At 38.1% G+C, this 27,227-nt stretch overlaps 1 protein-coding gene across 4 annotated transcripts in view; it reads right to left on the reverse strand.

The window, feature by feature from the left end:
* SLC38A4 (solute carrier family 38 member 4) overlaps positions 1-27,227 on the reverse strand; it is a 68,956-nt gene that overhangs the window by 39,021 nt on the left and 2,708 nt on the right. The window contains exon 1 of one of the 4 annotated variants that reach the window (XM_078075922.1): positions 880-913. The exons of the other annotated variants lie outside the window; for them this stretch is intronic. The gene's annotated coding sequence lies outside the window, so the exon portion shown is untranslated. Of the gene's footprint in view, positions 1-879; positions 914-27,227 lie in introns of those variants that run through there. 4 annotated transcript variants of the gene reach the window in all.

The following is a 27,227-nucleotide window of genomic DNA, read 5'->3' on the forward strand; positions in this document are numbered from 1 at the left end:
TGTGTCAAAAATCAAACTTTCAGCCAACTGTCCATGAATGCGAAATATATCATCAGTCTAGATATTTTTTTCACTGAGTTAGGAAACACTCTTTGCTATCAGCTGGGCATTTAGTTAAACCATGACTAAATGCTCTGTAAGATACCCAAAATATGGGGATACTCAAATTCACTGAGAATTCTCCCCCATCTAATTGATAAATTTGAGGAGTACAGCTCTATTTTTAGATAACTGATTCTAGTCCTTCCAAATCTAAAGCTATGTTTATATTCTATTCAACTTCCCAGTTTCTTCTCATAAATTTACCCTAAAAATACTCCTTCATTAAAATGGACACATAAGAAGACAAAGTAAGTCACAACTCTGTTTTCTTTTTCATGTGATCATGGTGCAGCCCAAACTCTTAGGCGTTCGTATCTGCTGCAGTCATGGGATAGTCTTCCTTTGGTTAATTTTTGTGGGAATTTTTGTTTTCAAGATAAAGAAAATCTTTAATGTTATGGCATTGAGAATGTACTTCTAAAACCTTGTATTTTTTTCTAAGACAAATTATGTCCACTCTTTACTCAGTGATTAACCAGGAGATGTAAATAACTAAACACTTGTTACCTACCAATTTCTTTTTGCTATATTTCCCTTTTCTATTATCCACTGTCCTAATTTTATGCTCAAACCTAAAATTATCTGCAAAAGAAAGAAAGCTGCAATCAAGACCTGGGTAAATAATTTCAATGTCTGACATTATACTGAATTTATCTTTTTTAAAATGAGAAAAAATTTCAAACATTTAACTTGTAATAAATAAACACTCTACACCATAAAAAGAAGAAAGGAAGCATTATTTTAACTCTGCAACTATTCATGTAAAAAGAGCTTTACCTTAATTATTTATCCAGTCCTGTGCAATCTTTCTGGAATTGTTTGGAATGGCAGACCCCTGTAACAGTGTTGACTTATATGAACCTTCGGGGATCTAGACAATGATTTAAAGACCAGTGGGCGTGAATGAGACAAGCCAATCATACCACCACCACCTTGCCCCAATACCTCCCTCTGTCCAACTTGCGTCAGCTCTTAAAAAAAAAAAGAGAGAAGCTAACTCAGTTTACTGTTGTACATTTGGATTAAACATCGGTTACACCAATTTCTATTTGTTTTTAGAATTTTGGCTTTTATACAGCAAAATACTCACTGACAGTTTTATCTTGATTGGTATCATTCTGTATTAAGATGCTATAGGTTGGTTGATAAAGCTTTTAGAAAATTAACATTTCTAGATCTACGAACTGAAGGCAAAGTATAATAATATAATAACAATAATAGTTATAGAGTCATATTATTTAATGAAACATTATAATCAGAATGCATAGAAAATATTAATTATAGAGGAGAAGAGTTATTTTCCTTTGAATTGCTGGCTTATTCAGAGGAAACTTTATGGAATGACAGACTCTTACAAATGGCACCAACTCTTCAAGGCACCACAAGATTGAAAATTGTCAGTTCTATCCGCCACTGTTACCATTTCAAAGGCAATGTGCTGAGTAAGCAAAACACTGTTTGGAGTTTTTAAAGAATTTCTAAATGAACATTTCGTCCTTTTCAAAGCAATCTATGTGGCTTTCCGAACATCAGAGAAGGAGTTAAAATGTGTTAGCATATAATTTATTCTGTTATGAAAATGTATCAGTGAGGTGAGAAAAAGATTAAAAATCAATCCAGAATTAAGGGTTCTTTGCCTTTTAAATATTTATGACATGAGTGAACAATCTAATGACCAATCAGAAGAAATGCTGGATTACAAATTGGGAACTCCCGATTTCCATAAAAACACAAGTAAACATTGTTCTTTGAGTAAGAAATTCTTAAGCTGATGCAAGGCATTAAATATTAAGTAAAAGGTCCAGTTACCTATTTCTTATTTTCTTTTCAAATGTGCCCATTTGGCCTATTAACTTTTATATGGTATATTTGCTTGTATATTTCTCTTGTTCTTTTTCTTTTTTTTTAAGATTTTTTTTTAATTTATTCATCTGAGACGCAGAGATACAGAGAGAGAGAGAGAGAGCATGAGCAGGGGGAGAGGCAGAGGGAGAGGGAGAAGCAGGCTCCCCACTGAGTCAGGAGCCCAACGTGGGGCTCTATCCCAGGACCTTGGGATCATGACCCAAGCCGAAGGCAGACACTTAACCATCTGAGCCACCCAGGTGCCCCAGCTTGTTCTTTATTTTTCAAAATTACTCTGTAGATTTGTCTTTTATTGGATGAAAATTATTATGGTCTAAGAAAAAAATATAATGAATGTATTAATCTTAATTTCAGAAAAATTTAAAGAATATTCCTTTTCAAATTACTTCCATCATTTAATTGTGAGCTTTCCAACTTAAGATTTCTTTCTTTTTGCAAAGTTAACGATGAAGCGAGCAAAAACCTGCACTAATTGTTAGAAGATTAAATACCTGTCTTCTAGTAAAATTCCACTTCATAGTGGGTCAATTGAAAAAAAAAAAAGGATTCTAATATGTGAATTTCATACTATGATATCTTCATAGAAAAAAGAATAGAGCTAAATGTCTAAGTACCTAAAGTTTTACCTCTCTTAAAATTTTAAGTTTAGATTTCATTTATAATTTAGATCTTCTTCAAGTATACTAAATTATAGTAAATTAGCATATTAGATTAAAATAAAGAGCACACTTAAGAGAGTTCTATGAAGGGTCTTATATTTCTTTTGAACCTATTCTAATTGCAAAATTCTTATCACAAACTTTCCTAATATTCACTTAAAAATCAAATACATACCTTGAAAATTAATTTGACAAAAGTAGCTGAATTAAAATAGCTTAGGAATTTTGTTGTCTATTTTCTTCCCTCAGTTTTTGAAATGTTTATCTATGTTAATTAATGAATAAATGTATAGTCTGGTCTTTACAGAACTCATTTTAAGTTTCCATTCATAAGGAAAACAGACTTAACAGTCTAGTTTAATGTTCTGCCTGTTTCTTAAAATCATACATGATGTAATTTCATATACACTTGGTAATAGGTCTATGCTCTTTTGATTTTTAAAGCATGGCAAATGCAACATATTCATTTAGTCTCTGATTTGGTTCCAGGACCACTGTAGAAAGAAGTAATGAACCAGAATATGTACCAACTTACAAAAATGAATAAAACGAAAAATATGTGGGTAGTGAATAATGAAGCAAGTCTGAACAAGAAGATTACAAACACTTTAACTGATCCTTCATATAAGGAATTCATATAAGTACCACCAGGAACAGATGCGTGGGTGGGTAGGCAGGGAGGGAAAGGGGGCCTAAGGGTAAGATATGCCCAAGTAAAGGGATACCTGGCTTCCCAGACTATAACACAGTTAATGTCAGCAGATTTGCCCAATATTCTCCAGGACTCCAGAAGATGAAGAGTCCCCTGGGGAGGCCATCCAAGAAGGCATGAGGGTGCGCATGGACCTTGAGGGGGGCCTTAAAAGTCCACATGAAATCCCAATAGGTAGAGAGAAAAGGGAAAAGCATCCTGGGTGAAAATTGTAGATAGGCTAAAGCATATTCTGGCAAGAGTGAGAACCAGTCTGGCTGCAGCGGAGACTTTCAGGGGAAAAAAAGAATGGAGTAGAATAGAATAATCCAGACTGTAAAAGCCATGAAGTCTAGGGAGCACAGAATTTTAGTGACAAGGATCTCTTGAAAGCTTCTGAAAAAAGAATCATAAAATCAGCAGGGAAGGAAGGGATGCAGGTAGGAAGATGGGATGGAGATCGAGGTAGGGACATGGAGGACAGTGAGGAGGCTGAATGGTAGTATGGCTCTGGTTATTTCTGCTGTTATTCTCAGATAGGCAAATGAAAAGGCAGATGGAAAGGATTTAAATTGAGGTCAGTGGTAGTTTGATTCTTTCTTGTACTGTTTCCATTTATCACTTTCACTGGCTCACAATACAGGCCATGAATTTTATGTGACTATTCTATGAAAAACAAGAAACTTGCAGTAAAATCTTCATTTTCCTTTATGTACTGAAAGAGACTATACGGTGATTACTCATCCTCTTCAGCACCCCTTCCATCCATCTGGGTTATCATTTTCAAATAGTACAGAGAAGGTCTTAAACGAGTGTATATCCCAATATGTTATCTATTGAAAGTACAAAACTGTTGGCTCAAAATGAATTCAGATCACACCTGTGCACTGAATCAATATTTTTCTTGCTCATCTTTAAAATACTTGATCATCTTGTTTAAAATTTCTACCTTTAATGATGTCCTCAAAGAGAAAGTTCCAGCTGGATCAAGGCAAAATGAGTCAACAATTAAAAAAAAATGCCTTAGCCAGACCATCATGGCATTTTGCAATGACCCTGAGAAAGATAACCTCTTGTTTTCATTGGGACTGCACCCAAATTTCTAATATTAGTCATGGGACAAAATAGTACTTGGAAATAGGATCTGGTTATAGTCAAACTGGAAGATGATGGGTAGAAACAATAATGACTAAGAAACCAAATTACCTAATTTTTAATAATTTTGTATTGTGTCTGTATCTGCATTTACTTCCTTTTCTTTACTCCTACTTCAACTTCTCTTTAGGTCCCCTACATTTTTCTTCTCTTTCTCTTTAACTTTTCTATACTACATTCTTTTTGTGATGTCTTATTTTCTAAGAAGAGTTACTTAAAAATTTATTTATTTATTTATTTGAGAGAGAGAGAGAGTGCTCGTGCACGCAGGGTCGGGTGGGGAGGGGGAAGGGAGAGGGAGAGAGAGAATCTCAAGCAGACTCCCCATCTGGCATGGACCCCAATGCGGGGCTCAATCTCACGACCCTGAGATCATGACCTGAGCTGAAATCAAAAGTTGGACGCTTAACTGACTGAGCCACAAAGGTGCCCCAAGAGGAGTTACTTTTTATCATTTTCAGCCTTTAGCTTCAAAAACTCAAAATCTAAGAAAATAGATCAAGTCCCAAGACTAGATGTCTGTCATCCTACAGTCAATATTAGTGCTTCCAAATATGGACACTTACATTAATCCAACTACTTATCACATTGTAGGTAAATGTCTATCGGATCTACCAAGTCATTCCCCCAAGTGAAAGATACCAGCACAACTGCAGTTAGAAACAAGATCTTGATGACTTCTTTTTGACATAGGATTTACCCTCTGGATTTTGATTTTCAAACTTACAGTGTTGAAGAGAATTTGTGATCTTTTTTTGATATCATGCTTTGACACTCCAAATTCTTTACTTTATCTTTTTTAATATGGATACATGCAAAAAAGGAAAAAAAATGCCATTCTGAAATGGTACAACAATCTTCCTAAATTATTCAAATAGCAGGATTTCATGTTATCCTGCAGGTGAGTTGAGTACTTATATCCTTGTGCTACTGCAATCTTTGTGTCGTTTGCAGAGTGATGAAAGCTTAGGTGTTGCTATAGGTATCTCTTTTCATGGTTATATAATTATTAACCTCAACTTACAGACTAAAAAATATGGAATAAAAGAAGATAAAACTGGATATTACTCCAAAGAGCCACCTGCCTAATTAATTGTAGACACAGAAGGAAAGATTAATACTTTTCTAATTCTCCTTCAGCACAGCCTCTCAGATATCCGTGGAATCTTAGGCCACTTCCATTTTTTTGAGTCTCCAAATATATTTAAAAATCTACTTAAATCCAATACAGTGTCACTAAATTGTAGTACATTGTCAACATGTCCATTTAGCAAACTAACACCTAAATGCACATACAATACAAGTGATTTTCAACAGCCTCATTTGAGGATATCTTCAAAAAGTCTAAATTCGGGACACTCTCAAATATGAGGCTCCAAAAGGCTTCCCAGCCCAGGCCCCTGGGAGAGGCCTTGCTTTTCTGCTCTATAAACCTCCCTGGCCAAGAAAAATGCAATGACCCCTGCATTCTGAGGAAATTGCTTAGTCGATGGCAAGCCCCCCTCTTTTTTTTTTTTTTAAGATTTTATTTATTTATTTGAGAGAGAGAATGAGAGAGAGAGAGCATGAGAGGGGGGAGGGTCAGAGGGAGAAGCAGACTCCCTGCCGAGCAGGGAGCCCGATGCGGGACTCGATCCTGGGACTCCAGGATCATGACCTGAGCCGAAGGCAGTCGCTTAACCAACTGAGCCACCCAGGCGCAAGCCCCTCTCTTCACCCCAGCTGAAAGCGCCTTTACAGTTATACAATGGAGCATTTTGGAAATGTTTGAATAGTCAACTACTATGTTGCAAAATTAGCAAACAAGTTTGGTGCAGGTGGACAAACTGACTTTGTCACCGATCTAAAGAGAGAATTCCTTTTAGCTTCAGCTGACGGGAAAAAAAAAAAAAACTAGTTAGAAGACAGCTCATGTCGTTGATATTTTGTTCTCTGCCATTTGCCTTTGAAACAACTCAAATTCTTGTCCAATTTTATGTCTTGATTATGCATGGATATGATGCAGAGAAAAACGTATCAAAAGTTCATTCCAGGCTTCTGCCTAAGCAGGTCTATCAGGGTAAAGAATAACAAGGACTATGAGGCTTATGACTGATTACAACTCAAATAATATACCGAAATTCTAAATGTTAAATTAGAGCTCTTAAAAGTTTGTTCTAAAGAATGATTCCTACCCTTTACAATGCCTGCTTGAATAAACAGCACTGGGAAGGAAGGAGATGTGTAAGTAACTATAATGATAAAAACACTTCCAGTTAATCACCTTGTTAATTTAAGTTCTTTGTACAGAATACAGTATTAACATAATGGTAGCTTGAGTTGATTGCCTTTCTAATGAATAGCAAGTGATGGTTTAAAAATTATATTCTTTGGGGGCCACGACACATTAATTTCCATTGCTCTCTTTCATATTCCCATCGATCCCTTCCCTGTAAAAGCAAATTCTCTAGCAGAACAAATTTTATACATTTTGATTTTGTAATTTCATCAGTAATTGGAGATTGTAAGCCTGGTGCCCTCTTGCTTGCATTTGGACTCCCAGCGGTATCTCGAGCTGTGACTCAGTGACAGTTCTTAGTGGGCTGCTTTTAGGGAACACAGAGGATTTCCTGAGTCAGGTCTGTGCAGTAAATGAGAGGGACAGGTTTCTGCCAGGCATGCTCATCTCTTCTGCAGGCTGTAAGCAACTCTAGGGCAGGGCTATCATGGTCAGAACTCTTCACAGGGCACCTGCAGACTGATGTATCATCCTTTGCTACAGGGGTTAATGGTGCCCAGTGCAGCAAGACGACCTGAGCTTTTTGTACTTTATGGGTCGCTTGAGTGCGGATTTATAAATCCTGGAGGGCTGGGTATAAAGTCGGTAGCATCAATCTTTCCTTAAATATAGGAAAATTGACTCAGTTAAAGTAAATGTCTTGACCTTACTTAGCAGGACAGCAGCAGACTGGAGACACTGGGTCAGGTGGTTTAGGAGGTTTGGGGATGGATTCGAGTACGTCTAGATGGCCAATTTAGATTAGTTGTAAAACAATCTCTTTTGCTTGTTTACCTTGATTAATTTTAGCCTCTGCCTGGGTTATTACAGGTACTGTATAAATGTTGAATTAATGAAAATCTCTACTAAGGACACTGATTCGATCTGTGCATCCAAAACCTTTCTTTGGAACTTATATATGAGGTTGCAACAAGCAACATTGTAATAATTACTTCAACTGACCGATCCTGCAGTAGTTCCTTCTTCTGCTCAGAGCCAATGGCCAGATGGCAAAATGACTGGTCATACTATACGCATTAGTTCCTTTATATCGAGCTGCCTGCCCAGAATATAAAGCAATAACTACCAATCATGTGTTCAAAGAATATTCAAGGAATAAGGGTGTGGGAAAATTATAAAAGTTTTAAAAGCAAGATACAAGATCTAACAGTAATATAAGCCCTATGTTTTTAAAATTATGGACATATAACATATACAAACATATGGGAAGGAAAAAATGCCTGAAAGTACACCTATCAAAATATAAATAAGCAGTTATTTCCCATTGTGGAAATGTGGGTAATCTTTTATTTTTCCCTCATCTATATTTGCAACTAAACTTTAAAAATTATGGATTACTGGGGCGCTTGGGTGGCTCAGTCATTAGCTGAGCATCTGCCTTGGGCTCAGGTCATGATCCCAGGGTCCTGGGATCGAGCCCCACCTCGGGCTCCCTGCTCAGCGGGAAGCCTGCTTCTCCCTCTTCCACTCCCCCTGCTTGTGTTCCCTCTCTCGCTATATCTCTCTCTGTCAAATAAATAAAATCTTTTAAAAAAAATTATGGATTACTTTCCCTATGAGAGAAATGATAAACATTTATTAAAAACAAAGGCAACGAAAACGAAGAGCTCCTCTCCTAGGTTTTACAACAACTGTTAATCAATCCCAGATATTAGCCACTAGCTGAATGTCTATTTTTAGTGAGAATATTTTGGGTGCTTGACCAGCAGCAATCAACTCTCTTAAAAAAGAACCTTTGATTCTGAATGGTCATTTATGAGTTATTTAGAGTCCAGACAAAAATATACATGTCCAGTTTGTTCTGAAAGGAGGGATTGTTTTCTTCTCTACCAGCAGGAGGTACACTAATAGATCTCAAAGTGTTGTTGAGAAAAACAGACATCAATATTTTTTTTTCATAATGCTGCAAGATAGTCAATTTCTATTATAGTGGAAGGAGTCATCTTCATTTATTCACTCAATAAATAGTATTGAACACTTATGTACCAGACTTTGTGGTAGGGGCTAAGGCAATAGAGACAGTAAGAAAAGAAGACCCACTCTCTGAAGCCCTGGTCTCCCCAGGGAATCCATTGCTTACGTAGGTCCTGACACTATAAGGTAGCGGGTGAGATGCTACCGTATAGTGTATACGTAGAGATGCTAGGAATTGCGGGGTAGGAAAAGTGTGGCACCCAACTCTGTTTGAAAGGAATGGACAAGACTTCCTGGAGGGGACAGCTGGGCTCAGACTAAAAGAATAAACAGGAGCTGGCCAGGAGCAGAGGAATGGGGAGCAGACCCCCAGCAGGCGCCAGCAGGTGCAAAGGCAAAGGAAGCAAGAAGGAGCTCCTGGCTGCCCCCCACCCCATTCCTGGAATGCTGAGGCAGGTGATGGGAGAGGTTGGGGGAGGGGTGTGGAGGGTGAGGAGGTGATTACAGGGGTCATTGGGTGCCACATCTATTTGTTGTTGTTCTGTTTCAAATGAGCTCATAAAAAAGAGAAGCCAAGCAGTGTCAAAATTTCAGATGCGTGAAGAAAATGTGTTAGAAATTGTGGTAACAAAGATTACTGCAAACAGGAAAAAACCCCCACCAGAGTAGCCCAGGGTAATTCTGGCCTGCATTACACTCTTGGAGAGAGTGTTCAGGTGGGTTGGGGTCTCCGCTTTGTGATTGGACCATCAGGATTGTTGTAGTATAATTTGGCTAAGAACAGAAAAATTTAGGTTTGTGAGGTGTTTTGCTTCAAATAGTATAAAATACATAAGAAAGGAGCTAATTACACGTCTTAACAGGAATTGAATTTTTACGTATAGAAATTTTGACTCTTTCTATTCTATCCTAGGTATTTGAAAATTATATTTAAAGTTAGAATCTAAGGTTCAATATATTCAAACTTTATTATTTTAAAATACATTTAAGATTGATGCTTAAATAAATTATGACTAATTTATCCAGTAATATTAATACCTTAATTTGTAAGCATCTATAGTCAAATTCCTTTTTTATAGTGTCCAGTGTAGTGTGATAAGTAACAACTTGAAGACTGATACTTTTTAATTACGGGTGATCTGATATTTACATGTGTAAGACAATCACATTAACTCAATTTTGCTTGTGCTCCCAGGTTTAAAAGGCTGATGGCATTTCCTTTGAATCTTGCATAAGACTTTAACATTCGTTTTTTCAGAGGAGGCCTGGAAGGAGCTTCACTTTTTTTTGTCTTGTCCCAGGGTCCTGGGATCGAGTCCCGCATCGGGCTCCCTGCTCAGCGGGGAGCCTGCTTCTCCCTCTCCCTCTGCCTGCCTCTCTGCCTACTTGTGCTCTCTAACTCTCTGGCAAATAAATAAATAAAATCTTTAAAAAAAAAAAAAAGTATATAATTCCTGGGATAATAACAGGACCATTGGCAGGACCAAATGAAATTCACCCATTCACTTACTGGGGACCTACTATGTGCCAAGAACACACTTACAAACACAACTATAGTTCAAACTGGCCAAATATTTATTTCTTCCTGTGGAGCTCCTTTGGCCACTGCTTGGACTACAAAACTTAGAAATGTAAGTAGTTGGTAGCTGCACTTACATAGTAGTCAACCACCAAAATGGTTGTCCAGGAGAGACCTGTTGGACATAAAATTGGTATGTTGACATAAAATCTTCATTCTACATGTTTCAATTTAACTAATTCTCCTCACCAAAATTTTCACCAAAGTTTAAAGGAGAACAACAGAGACTGCCTTGTCTCCAGTCTTTTTTTTTTTTCTTTTTCCTGTTTTCAGTAAGTCAATCAAGCGAGCAGTCATTCAATCAGCCATCTGTTATATGCCCAGAATGATGCTCATTACTGTCTCCATGTCTTTAGGCTTTCCTTTTACTTTTGAGCAGAACGTCGGACTCTGTTTTTTTTCTGACTGACCATGAGCCTTAGAATAATTGGAGCTTTACAGTTGACTTGATATACATAAGAGTTCTGCTGGTATCTACATATATATTATGTGTTATATGGATTATGCATGTATGCATTCTCTGTTATGTAGAAGAGAGGGAGATCTGTATACCCATATCTGGTCTACATTTTTATCTGTTAGGAACCACAGTGCTTTTTTCTTCCTATTCAAAGAAGCCCAGCTTTCATCCTTTGGTTCATAGGCTGTGTTCCTGTAAGTGCATTGTTTTCTCACTGTCGTTCCAAACTCTTATCAAATATGGGCCTGCCCTATGAAATGGAAGAACACATTGACTCGAGTCCAAATTCACAGATTCGAATCTGATTCTCATTCTGCTGCCTCCCAGCTGAGAGCCTTTAGACAAGTTAGAGTTAATCCTTCCTTCTCTGTACTCTCTGCTTCCTAGGAGCTGCACGGACACATTTGTCTACACATCTGCCCTGTTAGACTTTGAAGTCCTTGGGAGCAGATGCAGTGCCTTATTCAGCATAGCACAAGGTCAACTAGTATAGATGGTGGGGCTTGAGTGCCTAGACTTCACTCCGATTCCTGTCCTTTATTAGCTGTCCGACTTGGGGCGAGCTGTTTGCCATTTCTGTGCCTCAGGCTCCTCATCTGTAAAGAGGAGGTAATAATTGTACCCACCTCACACTGCTGTTCTGAGGAATGATGAAGTTAATATTTGTAGAGAATTTAGAAGAGTGGCACGTAGTAAACATTATGTAAATATTTGTGTATTTAAAGGATTGTCTCTAACTTCAAAACCTAGCATGGTACCTGCTTCATATATCTTTGCTGAATAAGTAAAGTCATGTAAATATTCTGGAACTTAATTTTCTCTTTAAAACTGGTCTAACAAAAGCCATTATACCAGGTTACTATGAGGTGTAACTGAGGTAATGGATATTCAATCATTATAAACGTAAAAGGTATATGTGGGGGGGGGGGTTTGTTTTTGTTTTTGCTGTTTATAAGGGTGATATGACATTAGCAAAATTGATCATGAAATAATTTCAGCACAGTTGCTTTAGAAGCGTATTGTCACTGTTTAATTAGACCGTTATTCCATTTGTTAAACTATTGATTAGCACTGTAGAAAAGCTAGAAAATGGCAGGTTTTGACCCTGACCCATGGAATCTCAGAAAACAACCTCGTAAGAAGACACGATTTGCAATGTGTTTGTTTAACATTAACCAACCTGTGAAGCTGAACAGCACCACGGTACATATTTATCCCTGAACCTGTCCTCAGAACCAGTGTTTAAACATGTAAATTTAGTTGTAGATTTCAGGGTTGGTGGTGGGTGGGGGGGAGAGGTTGGTTTGGCTTTGCTTTGGGTTATTTTTTCTTTTTGGTGAGACTGACAAAACATGAAGACCCAAAGATATACCAAGAACACATTTTCCAAATGCCAAAGTAAGTGATCTACATTTTGCTTACACTCTAGGATTTGAGATTGCTGGGCATTTTAGTACTAATTCTCAACTTGGCCAGTCCCAGTTTTTGTCTAATCATCATCACTTAATTCAGTTGCAAGACCCTTTTCATCATTATCAATCTGTGCATGGATGAGAGGGCAACATGAATGGATGACTGGCTCTCTGAGGCAGCTTCTTAATCAAACAAAACCCCATAACTTCCATCTTTACATCTCTTACATCCAAAGAAGTCTTACAAGCATGCATAGGTGCTACTTCTCATTAATTCGAGCTTAACCTGGATACAACTGCTTAGAATTTGAATTGAAGTCTAAAACACTGTGCTGTCAAATCCTTTATTAGTTCCAGTTCAATTCATTCTTTGCGATTTAGACATGAGGAAACATACATGCAGATGTTTTCCAACAGAATGCTTTATAGAAATTAAAAAGAACCTTGATTAAAATCTTCAGACTTCTTATAAGATATTCTTACACTAGCTGGGAAACATGCCAGTTTTTTTAGCCATCAGGTGGAATGGGTATAAATGTGAAAAAGGTTACGCTGATGGAAGCTGGAGATGTGCACTCTCATATTTTCTTTCTACCTCTTCCCCTTTTAAACAGTTGGTCTTCCGGTTGCTGACATATTGAGCTGTTCTCACACAAGTGTGAATATGCTCACGTGCACAAGTCCTTGTTGACCTCCAAAACAGAATAATAGTGAAGTATACTTATTACAGAAATATAGATGTCTTTAGGCTTGGTACCTACCCAGACTACTAAGATTCATGGTCTCAACAGCCCACTTTAAATTTGATAAGGTAAATTTAGTTTAAAAAAAAAAAATCAGTCCTGCTATTTGGTGGTAGGATAACCATAGCTAGTCTGCTGAATTCGTCATTGTCCAATGTATACACTGGTTTTCCTGGGGCAATTGATAAGTAAACAATGTTTCTGTCACTCCTGTGCCCCACTGTCCCTACCAAAGCCAGATTAAGAAAAGAAACGATAGGAACAAGAACTACAGTATGAAAGAGGAGAGAAAATGAGGCCGCAGTGAGTTGCTGTAAGACTCCCTAGGATTTTACTTGGTGCATTCTGGTCATGTTTTGGATCATAAGAAACATTATTTAAATATTTCTTAAATAGCCAATACAGCTTATTTTTATTACACTAATACAAGGATTGAGAAATATGTGGCAAAAAGATGAAACACATTTTCAAATGTCTTAGAGAAATCTCCTTATGATGACCTCAATTAGCTAAATCGTTCCAGCAGGAGTGAAAAACTGGGGGTTCTGTTTATTCTTTCTCCTGGGATTTCAGCAAATAAAAGCACTCAGTTTTTATTATATACATTATCATAAATGTTTGGATATACCCAAGAAGAATATTTAGGTGTATAAATAGATTCATTTTTAGTATGCAGAGATAGATGAGATCACCTGGCTTTGTGGCATGTGTTTTCACCTAAAATGTTTAAGTTAGCTCACCTAACCACAGTTATTCTATGTCGTGGTCACTGAAATCATTTGAGAATTGACACAATTGATAACATAAGATAGTATGCCTGTATGGACCAGATTTGGGCAGAAAATAATTTTTCAAGGGCTCTTAGTAGTTAGAGGGTCTATCTCGCTCTCAATAGCTCTATGAATCCTATGGAAATGGTCCTCACTTTATGTCATAAGTAGATGGGTTAATTAAGACCTCTTTTTACTTTTTAGTTCCTTCCTTCTTTTTGCGCAGACCAGTAACTTATTAAAGAAGGCATGTGTATTCTTTATTTACTTTTCTGCAAGTAAGATAATAACATGTAAAGAGCTTAGAACAGGGCCTGGGATATAGTAAGAGCTAAATAAACATTATTTATTGTTGTTGCTGGTTGTATATTTTTAAATCCGTGAACCACATGAAATAGCCTAGGTACTTAAAATTTAAAAAAAAAATTTTAAAGATTTTATTTATGTATTTGAGAGAGCACAGAGGGAGAATGAGAAGGAGAAGCAGACTCCCCGCTGAGCAGGGAGCCTGATGTGGGACTGGATCCCAGGCCCCTGAGATCATGACCTGAGCTGAAGGTAGATGCTTAACCGACTGAGCCACCCATGTGCTTCTATGAGAACCTACTCTTAAGCAGTAGATTATTTTTGATTTAGAAGAATAATTCTCATATACCAACCAAACCACAATTCAAAAATTCTAGTCAGCATTCTTGGCTGAAAACCAAACGGCAAGTTTAATTTCTAGGCCTACTGATAAACAGTTCGGGGATGGTCTCCAAACTTTTGTTATTTATAATCTTCACAGATCTCCAGAAGAAATGGCTTCCTTTTATTTCCTGTTTTAGGGCCCCTCAAAACATTCAGCCTCTCGGGCATCAGCATTTGTTGTCTTGTGTGAACTTGTTACGGAGTTAACATTTCACGTGTAGGAAACCCTGAAAAAATATATATTTATAACAGAAATGCTGACAAAGTCTTGATCCCACCAGCACTACCAATGTCTGTTTACCCTGGTCTGGTAGTTAATGAAATATGCAGACTTGCCATGGCAACCACGGCAACACAAAGCATATATGTGTTTCTAAGATAAGGAGAACTTTTTTTTTCTTAAAGGAACATTCAAAAATATGTTAGATGTACATAATAGTGACTCTGGCAGAGAAGACACAACCCTAGCAATGTAAGAATTGGGGTTAATGACTATCATTTTATCCAAAACACGATATGTAAATATGCCTTATTTTTATTTGGTCTGATATTTTCTATATATGTTTGAAGATTATTTGTTAAAAGCGAACCCTGAAGAATCCAAAAAGAACCCCAAACGCTCTCTACCAATTTCTAAGGAGCAAATGTAAAACATTTCTTCCTTATTTATTGTGAGAATATTACTTGTACTTTATAGGTCAGATGGGCAGATGACTGGGGCTTCTGTGGCCTCAATTAGTGTATTTGGTGACCGAAATCCCATGGAATTTGAAGCCCATCATCCCTGACTATTTCCTTACTTTTCCTACTGAAAAGTGTACAGCCCTGTTATTTTTCTCAATTAATTTTGGTGGAGAATAAAAGAGTAATAAAAATGTATTCACATGGGCTATTGAATTGTTTTTCTAAAATTTTTGCAAAACTTAAAATGTTTACAAATCTACAAACTCAGAAATATATACAGATACAATAGTTTTACTGAAAGAATTACAAAGGGGCACCAATCGGCTTTTTATTTTAATTCTGATTAATTTTTTTTTTTTTTAAGTGACTATGTAGGAAGTAATAGCTCAGAGGAACTGGGAGATCTGGGTATAGAATAACCTCGCACCAGTTGAGAGGATCAAATTCTTAAGGGAGTTCCAGCTTGGGTAACTTAATAGCTTACAGAGCTTACAAAGAAGATATAGTTTATGGTGTGGCCAAGTCTGTGTGAATCTGTAAAATATTTTTACACTCATAAAAGTAAAAATATTACCAATGACGTTATTACATATTTTAAATTGGTAAAAATAAAGACAATTAAATTTAGATTCCTCACCTTTTGCTCACAAAAATGTCTTTAGAGCCTCTCCCAGAGTTCCAACAATTGCAAACTCATACTGCTTTGTTGTACATAAATACACATCTTCCAGGACACGTTCTTAGTGTATGACCTTATTCCCATAAAATGTCTAATGCCTTTTTGAGCTTATGGATTAGAGACATTGTCTCCTGCTTGCTATCTCCCAGTGTGGGCCCAGAAACAGGATGAACGTAGATGCTTGAGATGGAGAAACTTCTGGAAGTTTTCATTAACCTATTCGGCCTAGATGTGTAGATGTTTCTCAAGCCTATTCCTCTGTCTCTCAAAGCAGGTGTTTCTAACCTGGGACATGAAAACTACATCGAGGGCACAAACTGCTTGGAGCTCCCTCCCTTCGAAGCGAGAACCCAACAGACCTGACCCCAAGCCCTATGTTCCACATAGGTGTTCCAAGCCTTCACACAAAAGCATTTCTTCTTATTGTGTATCCATTTTTCTCTCCTTTCCATTTTCAGCCTCAGTTCTTACTCTTTTCCCTTTAATTATCCTCAACTGGACTGACTGGGACTTTGTATGTACTGCATGGTATCAAATTCATGTGACTTTGGAAAAGATGTCATGAAGCAGGTCCATTTGCGTGATGAGGTTTGCAGTTGCATGGCTGGTTACAGTTAAAAATTACCCTTATAAATCATTTAAATATGATACTAATGAAACAATAGAAAATTATTAATAAAGGCTGTATGTCCGTTAAAAAGCACTCCCTAGTATATATGGCTAATGTAAGCATAAGGTGTTAAATTCTCTTATCTTTTCAAAAGGTGAACAAAACAAAGAGCAATCAGACTAAAGTTAAAAGCTGATAGGTCTCTGAAAAGCTCTGTGTTTGACTTTCACCTTGGGAGTTAGGACCTGCACATTCTTCTGGTATAGTAGCAGGGAGAACTAGTAAGTGTGACCTTCATAATCTATTCTAGCACCTTTTTCTTATGGGATAATCAAGTAGTCTGGGTCACTCCTCTTCTGGGAGTCTTTTGTCAGCAGTAGAGAATAGGGGCATGTCTATGAATTCTGCCATGCCAGCATCTTAAGAAGGGCAGCTTAGATGAATCACAAACCTATGGAGCACCTCTCCCTGAGTCCTATTTTCAGTCATTCCAAACCGTGTCCCCCTTTTATTTAAATATTATTTAATGATTATTTTATTTTACTTTAAAACTGACTAGTTTTTAGGCAAACCAGACTTATGGAATGGGAAAAGTGAGTGCATTGTTCCTTAGGAATGATTTTCTTATGATCTTTAGCAAAGATGTTACAACATAGGTCCCTAAAATGAAATGTTTCATTGTGTAGCTTAGGTGATACACAATATTTCATTTCCATTTCTTATTATGGAAAATTTCAAATGTATACAAATGGAGATAGAATAAAATAGTGAAACCTCACAGATGGATTATCTAGCTTGAACAAATATGGATCATGACCAATCTTATTACTTCCAAACCACCCCTTCCCCTCCCCCGTTATTTTAAAGCAAACCCCAAGTATATAATTTCCTAGTAAATATATTTGTGTATGTCAGTAATCAGAAAGTATTTTTTAAAAAGTAGTCATGTGGCACAATTTTTAAAATCAAAACAACCTACTGTTTATTGGTGATGTCTTGAGACAATTTAGAGAAAGCTGAGTAAGCACCTGGGGGAGGAGGCTGGTACACATTTTGAAACCTGACTGAAGGGCATTTCAGGTTGGCCAGGTTCTATCAGGAAGGAATGTTTGGGGGCGCCTGGGTGGTTCAGTCATTAAGCGTCCGCCTTCAGCTCAGGTCATGATCCCGAGGTCCTGGGATCGAGCCCCGCATCGGGCTCTCTGTTCCGCGGGAGGCCTGCTTCTCCCTCTCCCACTCCCCCTGCTTGTGTTTCTGCTCTCGCTGTCTCTCTCTCTGTCAAATAAATAAACAAAATCTTTAAAAAAAAAAAAAAAAAAGGAAGGAGTGTTAGGTAAGCCATAGGTATTAAAAGGGAGGATATTTGGACAAAATTGAGCAAAATGTAGGCTGGAAAACCCTCAAGTAAACAGGCAAAGGAATGACAAGGTATAATTTTTCTTTAAAAGAGAAGCAATTTCATAAGGGTTAGATTTTAAGAAGGCCGGCTATTGAAGCTTGAGGATGACATTTTAAAAGTCTTGGAAATCAACAAAATTCAGAATATGGAAAATTTTATAGGACAAACGACTTGGTTTCACCATCCAGTAAATTGCAAGAGAGAAAAAGAGAGATGAGGCTTGGTTGAACTTATGTCTCTTAAGTCTCTTTGAATCCATATCAACCAGTGAGTGTGTGAAGCCTGTTTGGATTCTGATTCAAACAAACTAGGGGTAAAATAAAGAGAGACAATCCGACACATTTGAACACTACCTGGATACTTGATAATATTAAGAAAATGGTTCATTTAAGGGCGCCTGGGTGGCTCAGTTGGTTAAGCGACTGCCTTCGGCTCAGGTCATGATCCTGGAGTCCTGGGATCGAGTCCCACATCGGACTCCCTGCTCAGCAGGGAGTCTGCTTCTCCCTCTGATCCTCCCCCATCTCGTGCTCTCTCTCTGTCTCATTCTCTCTCTCAAATAAATAAATAAAATTTAAAAAAAAAAAAAAGAAAAAAAGAAAATGGTTCATTTAAGATGTGATAATTTGGTTATTCTTAAAGACTTATCTTTGTGAGATACATATTGAATCATGTATGGATCAAATTAAATGACTTGGATTTGCTTGGAAATAATGAGGTAATGGTTGGGCTAAGGGTAGCAAGGAGGAAAGTTATGGATATGGATGAAATATAACAGACAGGTATCAATAGTTGCTGAAGTTTTGTGAAGACAGAGTGTCATTGTACTACACGCCACTTTGGAATACTTTAGAAATTTGCCATATTAAGAAGGTTTAAGCTTCCTAGTTTAGAACTTCTACATATATTTTTCTTGATATCTCTCCCAAAAGTTTGAAAGCAGAAGGAAGATACTATAAATTCTTTCAACCAACCAGAAATTTCTATCACCTAGCATTTTTGAGTTTTGCCATGATAGATGAAGTTAACAATAGGGTAAGGCTAAGGCATGCTGAAACATTGTATCATGTTCAATAAAATTCTGATTTTAAAAGGGATCTTTCTGTATTCTAATTCTTTGAAAATTGACAATCCATGGCAGGTATAATTTCCTCTTAACCAGAACACTGCACTCTCTATGTAACAGAGTTTTTCTATATCCTTAGCTAGACAAATGAGACTTTTGAGCAGAATTTTTCTCTTCTGTGTCTATCAAATTTATGAATATCCATGTGTACATGTGTACCTCAGTGAATTTTTGAGGACCTCTTCGAGTTGGGGGGGTGCTATTTTGAAATACTTATATACATAGAGTTCCAATCACTTGACAAATTATTTAAGGTATGGCCCCAGGAATAGGATAAAATCAGAATCTATATGTGACTGCCTGGCTCCCCCAACCCAAATCCAATCTACTTTTTAATTTATTTAAAGCATTGCTGTTCTGTTTGTAATCGCATGGTATGGTCTAAACATATCATTTTTAGATCTGTAATTCAAAACACAAAAAAGGTTTGTTTAGACATCAGTATAAGCAAGAGAGTACTAATGGTTATGCCCTTGATTGGATTGAAGCTATGCTTCAGTGAAATATCAACCAATTTGTAGGGGAATATCAGAAAACCTACTAATTTGGTATTACACAGATCAAACAACCAGTTAATTTATTGAACTTTTCACTTTTCTAAGGCCACAGATTGTATTTGTAATAGCTTCAAGGATAGATGACTCATCATGAGACTATTTTAATTACTCTTTGAAGCCAATATCTAGAATTTTTTCCCTTCTTCATAGAAATTTATTCATCATTTGATTACTTCTTACCAAAAATAAAATATGTGCCAAGCCACACATATTTTTGTTAGATCTAAGAAGGAAAGAAACCTTCTGCTTCAATTTGTTTGTGTCCCATCTTAGTGGGTAGGATTAGAGATTGTCTCCTGGGTTGATAGGCATAGAGGGACCCTGTCCCTTCTTATGACAGCAGTTATGGTTGAGAGACACTGAGAAGCTTGAACAGTCAAGTTTTCTAGTCTACATCCTCCACTCAGATCATAGCCTGTTAATTTTTGTAAAGTCTGAAATCTCATTTTTTATGTTCTCATTAGTAATAATCATATTCATGACAGCCAGCCCTATGCTAAGCACATCACATGTATCAAATCAGTAATTCCCTCACCTTTGGGGTAGGTAATATTATTATCCCCATTTTACAAGTGAGGCAACTGATGCTCAAGAGGATTGAGTAATTTACCCAAAGATCAAAGCTGGTGAACAGGTTAGTGAGCCAGGACTCACAGCCCCACATCTGACTGCAGAGCCCAGCTCCTAACAACATTCCATCACCACTGGGTACCTACTTTTTATTGGACACTATTCATAACAGGATCCCTGTCTTCAAGACATGGAACTGAGCTGGAGAGCTCAGTGTGGGAGCTGGGGCAAACAGAACAGGGTTCATGGAGGAAGAATGGTAGGACTCCAGAGAGGAGGGTGGTTCCAGGCAAGAGAAATGGGATCAGAAGTTGGCCCCAATATTACCAAAACAACTAGAGTCTACTTTAGCTCACACAGGATGTTTGTGTAGAGTCTGGCTAAGGTTGACCTTGACTGCCAGGTTAAGGAGTTTGAACTTTATGGGATTCTGGTATAAAGAATAATGTAAAGCATTATATTTGGTGTCTTTCTTCAAAATACAGACACCGCTACAGTATTACAGAATTGTTTGAAAGTAATTGTACAGCTGTTTGGTTTTTGTCTACATTGATATAGTACACGAAGCATTTCTATTTTATTTTTCTTTCAGAAAAATTCTACTTTTTTCTTTTTTAAAGAAAAAGTTTAAGGGGCGCCTGGATGGCTCAGTTGCTTAAGCATCTGCCTTCAGCTCAGGTCATGATCTCAGGATCCTGGGATCAAGCCTTCATCAGGCTCCCTGCTCAGCAGGGAGTCTGCTTCCCCCTCTCCCTCTGCCTCTACCCATGACTCATGCTCTATCTCTCAAATAAAATAAATAAAATCTTTAAAAAAAAAAGAAAAGAAAAAGTTTAAGAAACAAACAGCTCCCCCCAGTCACCCCTTAAAAAAATACAAAGCCTGTGATGTTGGGAACCTGTGTCTGCATTTCATACCACACCCTTGGAATGACTGTCATCATTAGTAAAATAAGTAAATAACATAATATAAGAGAGGTAAACAGAATTCAACAGGGCTTTTGTTCAGTCTCCCGACCTACAACAAGGTGTTCACTCCCTCAAGATTGCATTATCTGCCCTACCACATGCTGTGGGACCTTAGGGTCCACATACAGGGGATATAATCCGCAAGAACAGCCTGCAAAACTATGTGAGGTATCTAACATTTACACAAAATAAAATAAATTACACAGACAGTACAAAGATTGTCTTCCATTTTGAAAGATTGAGGAAAGCAGATTTGCCTATAAAAAAGAGTTATAAATGATTTCAGTTATGACAGTTCTATATATGTTTAAGCTTTGCAACCAGCATCCCTCCCTACCCTCCATCTACTGGCAGGGTTTGGAAAAAGGAATATTTTTCTGATAACAGAAATCATTAAAATGACTTAAGCGCAATACCTTCAGTTAGTCTTGGATCTAGTCAGGGCTCTTGACTGATAATTCTGTTATTTTGTGAATTGATAATATGTCTCTGAAAGCCCAAAGTGTGGAATTCTAAAAACACAAAGGGGTGTTTATACTTTCAGATAGTAGTGGCTATTTTGTTCTCTCCTCTGTCTGGGGAGGACAGAGTCAAGTCAGGGTAAGAACTCTCCCATAGGTACTGGCTGAAGGGAGGGATTGAGCCAAACTCTTCCAGGTACTATTCAGAAGTGTGGTATTTCCCTTAGCTAGTTACAGCCTTTGGAGAGTCCAGGGTCCCCTTGCTTATGGGTGTACCGGTGAAGAGTCCCATCCTCCTTTTAAAACCTGACTTAAGTGAACTCTGAGAGATGCTCCTCCCACTGGTGTGTGGGGCAAATGGCCAGAAGAGTAGAACATTGACAGTCTCAGGACCCTTGATAGTTGCCCTGAGGCTAAAGATGCCATTTTGACTCTGGTGACCCCTTGTCAAACTGGAGAGCCACTCATGGTCATTTCCAATCATGCCCCTGAGTTATCAGCTATGTGACTGAGCACAGACTGGCAGGGAATTCCCTCTTGCAGAAGCGTTTTTAAAATTAGCTTCAAGAAATCTGAGTTGTCCTAACTAAAGCTAAAAATCACAGAATAGATTATCCTATTGGTGTGGAAATCTTAAAAAATGCCAGGTTTTATATCTTAACTGTCTAACTACATACTTTTCTCTGCCACCTTCCTTTTCTCCTTTTCACTCCTCCAGTGGTCTCTGTTTTAAATTAAAATGTAGTTTATACACCCCTTTTGACCTATCAGACACAAATGCCATTTTGAAGTTGAAAACATTCCAATTTTGTCCTCACACTTTTACCGAGTATCCTTCGTATCCAACTGAAGTTCTAGACAAATATATCAATTGAGAAAAAAATCCTGCCACTAAATAGGGTGAAACAACTGGAATACCATGCAGCAATAAAAAGGACCCAACTCTTGATTCAACAACTTGAATGGATCTCAAGAATGTTATGCCAAATGAAAAAAAAAATCAACCTCAAAAAGATCACAGATAGTATGATTCTGCTTATGTAACATTCACAAAACAATTAAAATATAGAGACGGAAAATATCTTATTGTCTGTGGAAGGGAGAAGGAGGCGAGTGTGGCTCTAAAGGAATCACAGAAGGGGGAACTTCTGGGGGATGGAAGTTCGGTATCTCAGTTATGGTGGTGACCGCACAAATCTATGTGTGTGATAAAAAGACATGGAAACTATACATCCATTTTCTACACACATATTGTACCAACATCAATTTCCTGGTTTTGATGTTGTACGAAAATTACGTCCCATGTAACCATTGGAGGCAACTGGGTCAAATGTGTGGGGCCTCTCTCTGCTACCTTTACAACTTTCTGTGACTGTATAATTACTTCAAAATAAAAAGTTTAAATACATGTAAGTCCACCATAGCATGGACCCCTCTGTGCAACAAGTATAATTAAATAGAGCAGAGTGACACGTGCCAAAAACGTGTCAGGTATTTTTTTTTTTTTTAAGTGTGCTGTTTCTAAAAAATTGCTTCAGAAACCAAAAGGAATAATATAAGGATGAAATGTATTCTCAGGACTATAATAAAATCCCTCCATTTATGTAGTGCTGTGAACCATTTGATTGCTTCTCAGGCATTCACAAAGCCAGGCTGGAAACACAAATGCTTTTAGTTAGATCACTTTAACAATCAAGATCAGCCGGATCATACAGTTTATAAGAACATTCTGCATTTATGGACCACATTCCTTTCCATTTGGAGAAATTCCAGAAAATAAGACCATAGCGTGTGTAGCCCCGCGTCGAATGCAGGAAACCCTTCTTAAAACAGAACGGGCTGCCCTCCCTCTCCCCTCCTTTTTCAGTTCCTCTCTACTTCTCTTTCCGAGTTCATCTCATTCACTCGCCTGGTTTCTCTAGCGAAGTCGCAGCAAAAAGCAGGCAAACTTGGGAGCGGTGCCTGTCCCCAAGGCGGCGGCCGCCCGCGGTCCTCCCTGGCGCGGCGACCCAGCTCCAGTTCCCAGCGGCGGGCGCACACAGGGCGGCGGAGCAGGATGCGCGGGCCCCCCCGGGTGAGGCCCCAGCCACAGCCAGAGATGCTGCTGGAAGGCTGGCGCGGGGAGTACCAACACTGCAAACACAGCCCCGGCCCGACCAGCCGTTGGCCAAAGTTGCCTCTTGGGGTATTACATCTTTTTTTTTTTTTCTTCTTTAACATTTTTATAGTACCGTGAGTGTACCCAATGTTATAAAATTATGCCAAAACAAAGAGCAAAGTCCTTGTCCTGAGGAGTATGCCGTGTAAAAAGGCGCGAATGACGCAAGGCAAAATGACAGGACAAACACAGGGTGGGTAGGGAGGAAGTTACCCTGAAATGCAAGGTAGAATCAATAAGACTTTCAATGGACCAAAAAAATGGAAATGCCAAGTCAGGGCCCCAACTCCTCTGCAGAAAAACAGAAGTAAGGAGTTGGAATAGGAATAGGAACATTTTTGAGGGTTTATTATGTGCCATGCAGTACCATCACACTAATTCTATAAGGTAGGTATTAGTATTACATCCGATTGGAAGGGTTTCTAACACTCACCATGTGCCATACATAATTCTATTTTACCCTCATAAAATCCTTATGAAGTAGGAAATATTTCCCTCATTTTATAGATGAAGAGAAGGAAGCAGTCAGGTTAAGTAACTAGCTCTATCTGGGTCACTCAGGTAGAAAGTGGGAGAACCAGAATAGGAAGTAGCCAAGATCTGAATCCAGGAAGCCCAACTGTATGATGGCACAGGCATTCATATCCACACGCCCGGATTCCCCAGCCTGCATGCTTAATTGTCTGCAATAATGCACACTGAATAAACAATTTAATTAAAAAAATATTTACATTGGCTGTCAGTATTGCATAAATTCACTTTGCAAAGGCCTTTCAGATTTCAGGGAAAACATGCTTCCTTGAAGAATACATACTATTGTAAAAAACACAAGATGTTCTCCTTCCTTCCTTCCTTCAGCAAACATGCATGAGTATCTGTTTGTGCCAGGCACTGTATGGGGCACCATGGAGACAAGAGTGACCAAAAGAGGCAAAAAGGAGAGAAAACAAGGGAACTGGAGATGATGTTCATTTTAATGATAGATACACACTAGATTTATCGGGAGAAATAGGGGCAAATAGCCAACAGGAAATAAGGGAACATTTCAATCTTATTATACAGGGAATGACGTTATTCTGGGCTGGACTGTCCTGCGTGAGTATTATTTATCCCTTTTTTCATTTCCTCTCTTCTGTTTCCTTCATTTTAGTTATGACAGAGGAAAACACACTGTCAAAGAACATCTAGTATAGACATTTGTTAACATTTCAAATAATGCTTTGGGTGGCAGAGTAACACCATTAACAGTAATGGCTGTCTCACATTGAGAGCTCACTATGAATCAGGCATTAGTTTAAGCATTTGACACATGTTAACTCATTTAATCCTCATAACAATCCCATGAAGTAGGTGCTATTATGATCTCAATTTTGTAGCTGAAGAGATGGAGGCTCACAAAGATTAAAAATCTTGCCCAAGGATATAATGCTAAAAAGTGGAGGATTTAATGTATTAACTGAAATTAGGTTTTGGATTATTTGTGGATTCCCTTCACCCTTTGAATTCCCTTCCAAATAACAGTTTGACTGTGAGTATTTCACAAGCGTGGAAATGGTGAAGAGCTAGGCAGACCTCTGAGCCTGGGATGAAAGATTGGTATAAAAGATCCCTAAAGAAACAAGAGACCCTGGGAATTGTGTTTTCCAAGTCTGCTATCAAAAGTCAGAATCTTAACTGGCATAAACATCTCCTTTGGAGCTAGGAGGTTGATATCAGTACTGTCACTCCATGTCCTATCTCACTTTATTTTTTTTAATACATTTTTTACTTCCAGAATCTTCTGTAACACACTAAAATAAATCAAGCCATTAAAAACTAAAATAAAACGAGAAATCCTCCCCAGCCCCCCCTCCCCCACCAGAAAAATACAGAAAAGCATTTTTTTGGTAATATTTTTGTGATTGTGTAAACTGTATCTTTGTTAAAATAGAATATCCCCTTGAGAACCAGAAAAATTATTTGATTTTCCCATACGGAGGACAACAAAGCCTAGTCTTTCCATTTGATGCAGTGTTTAAAACCCTAACATTATAAGGAGTCTAAAAAAACTATAGTTCTCTATTATAGGAGCATAATAGAATGATAAAATAATAAACTGTGTTGCTAATTTCTGTATTCAGTCATTTTGTCCCTTGTTAGCACAGTTCACTTCAGAAATTCAAGGGCGGGGCTGAGCTTTGGGACCCTTGCAAAGAGGATGAGTGAGGACTCACAGACCACACCTCCCTCCCAACCTCCTCCCTGGTGAGTTCCACTTCCCAATACTGAACTCCTAAGTTCCCAGAGTGGCTCCCACTTTCTCCTTTCTCCCTTTAGGCCTGTCTCTGTTGGGAATTTTCTCCCACTTCCTTTTATTTCTACCTCATTACCTAGTCTTGCAATGTTCTCTGACCCTTTTCCTAAGCCAGCTTCAGTGGTGGCATGCTCAAATCTGAATTTTTCCTGGCCCTCAACATGCTGTTAGTGCGACTATTTGCTCGCTTATCCTTTCCTCCCCCTAGACTAATTCATTTATTCAACAAACATTTCTTGAGCACCTAGTATTTGCCCAGGACTGTGGTAGGTGTTAGGGAAACAGGGTTAAAAGAAACTCCCTAACAGTGTTCCTGGAAGATAATGATACTCGGTGATTGTTTGTGGAATGAATGAATGGAATTAGGTCATTACAAAAATAGTAGAAGGAAGACCAGAGGAAGATTAGCAGTCACACTAGAGACATTTGGCAGTTCCATTTCTCCCATCGTGCACATCCTACCCTGTAGGGTAACATCTTTGTAAGCCTCTTTTCTCCTTAAGTTTTTGTTTTCCTAGTCGACTTTCTTTCTGCCGGCTCTATTGGAAGCAGGAACTCTGGCATTGAAGGGACTTTGTGCCGATGCCCAGCACTGTCATTTCCTAGGTGGGTGACCCTTGGTTATTTCCTTAATTTCTACGGCCTTCAATTTCCTCCTCTGTAAATTTGAGATAGCAAACACCTATAACCTGGAGGACTGTGTGAAGATTGAGTGGGATTCACATTTGTAAAAGGGCTTGGCTAAAAGTCTGGCTCTTGGAGAGTTCTCCTTTCCTTTCTTTTGTCTCTCCCCAAACCCCACCCCTTACCTTCCTACCAGATGTCACCAGCGTAGTAGTGGCTTGTAAGGTAACGTCAGGGGATACATGAAGCACATCTTAAAAACCCGTATTATTTTGATAAATATCAAAAATATCTAAGTAGCCATAAATCCTATTAACCTTTGTTTTTTTCATAAAAATCATTGCTTTGGATATGTAAAGATTTAAAAAAAAACACAAAGAAGGGCTTAAGTTTTAAAAAAAATAGTTAGAAAACATCAGCAAGTCAGTACAAAGGAGAAGGGGAAAGAAAGAGGAATTGACACCTGAAAAACACTGAGGAAGTAGACAATGACAATGACATGAAAGAAGAAAAACATTTAACACAGAAGTCCACAGCTGCTATATTTATTATGCTTGGCCTCAGCATTTGATAAACTGAGAGGTAACCATAACCATATTATGCATTTCTCAAATGTCACTCGTTGAAAAATTCTAGTTCTGGGGCTGCAAGGATTCAGTCTATAACTATATGATCATGTCTTGGCTTTCTTAGCCTAGGATTAGTCTGTAACAGGCCAAATGGTCAGCTTTGGGTCCCTAAAAGTCACCTGTCCAGTTCTGTCCCTGATAAAGTACAAA

The sequence above is a fragment of the Halichoerus grypus genome, chromosome 6 (assembly GCF_964656455.1).
Source record: "Halichoerus grypus chromosome 6, mHalGry1.hap1.1, whole genome shotgun sequence".
Lineage (NCBI taxonomy): Eukaryota > Metazoa > Chordata > Mammalia > Carnivora > Phocidae > Halichoerus > Halichoerus grypus.